The following is a 1492-nucleotide window of genomic DNA, read 5'->3' as shown; positions in this document are numbered from 1 at the left end:
TCCATCTATATTACCGTATAACTTACTGAAATGAATAATGTACTGTACTTTTCTGTCAGCAAACAGTGTATCGCGTGCTAGTATAGCTAACACGTTTCATAACAAAGAACCAGCTCTCAAACTCACGGAGAATCGCTCCTAAAATCTCCCCAGACGTGCACTCAGTCCTCTCCACGGCGCGCTGACCATTCTTCATCATATATAACTTGTAATATGATAATCATAGACTGAAAGGATCCGAGTCGCGTTCGCTACAACTCTTCCATGGCGGAGAAAAGCCTTCAATTCTTCAATCTGACCAATTGGAGCCCAGAACTGGCCACAGATCTTCATGAATGCGCGCTGGCATGAGATGGAGAGCCGTGATCCACTGACGCGCTGGATTCCGCTACCTGGGCAGAACGCGAATATCTCACCGATGGAAGCACGCAGAAAGGTGAAAATGGTCTTGTTTGAAAGAAGAGATCCTAATCTAAAAGTTACTATAGAGTTTATAGATATTTGTGGCTTTTTTCGGTTAACTGAAGCAGTTCTACGAGTAGAAATGTTACACAACAAAAAATTCCGTTTTTTTTTTTTTATCGCAATTCAAATGAAGATAATTTGATCTATGATTGTCACACAATAAAGTTGTCACGAATCCGGTCCACGAACTTTCCTATTCATTGACTCTCGCACTACACACTGTTGCACATCACCCGCTGTATGACCACGTCTCTGTCTTCTCCAATAAAAGCTCTGCGAATGGATCCGCAAGTCTCACGTCTCGTCAGCCCCGTAACAAAAGTAATCTACACCGTGAAATTCCTGAGAATGAGAGCTTTCTTGTGATATATGACTTTATTGTAAAAAATATATCAAATACACAGTCTTCGTAAAAAATATTCGCAATGTTCCTTATGTTCATAGCTGTAGGATCCATATAGGGATAAACAAGAGCTGAAATACTCACAGAAGTTACTTGCAGTAGAAGATCATTTTTCTCCTGAATAAGTGACACCATTTTCTCCTCAAGCTCCTTCTTTATAGCTAATGCCTTTGTTAAATCTTCTTTCTGTGGTGGGATGACCTTAATAGGTCAGTAATAAACAGGCGAAAGGGGCCATGAGGTGACTTTGATAAACAGGCACATTTTTATTCAGACAGGTCAAAAGTATTAAAACACCACATCACCAATATTTGATGCAAATACCCACATGAGGAAAAAATGAAAATAAAAATAAATAAACAACAAAAAGAAAAACCAACTATAGATGGCCACAGGTCACCTAGAAAGTGAAGACAGAAGTGGCACCAAAGCAAAAGTGTTCTCACAGCAGTCAAGCTCACAGCAATCACACTGCAAACCTATAAGAAAACCAAAGATAAAGTGATCAAACCACCACGCAATCCCAGCCACCTCACCACCGCCATCCGCACAGTGAAGGCAACACAGTGGCCACCATTGGCTTAAGAAAACCAAAACTGAACCTACAAAAGAAAAGAATAAACA

At 40.3% G+C, this 1492-nt stretch overlaps 1 pseudogene; it reads right to left on the bottom strand.

Annotated features, from left to right (window-relative positions):
- Positions 1-1492, bottom strand: part of LOC107571838 (myosin heavy chain, fast skeletal muscle-like) — a 21821-nt pseudogene that overhangs the window by 17618 nt on the left and 2711 nt on the right.

This window comes from Sinocyclocheilus grahami, unplaced genomic scaffold, assembly GCF_001515645.1.
Source record: "Sinocyclocheilus grahami isolate Dianchi unplaced genomic scaffold, SAMN03320097.WGS_v1.1 scaffold1659.1, whole genome shotgun sequence".
Taxonomy (NCBI): domain Eukaryota; kingdom Metazoa; phylum Chordata; class Actinopteri; order Cypriniformes; family Cyprinidae; genus Sinocyclocheilus; species Sinocyclocheilus grahami.
The sequence above is the reverse complement of the archived record's forward strand: the minus strand, read 5'-3'. Positions and strand labels throughout refer to the sequence as shown.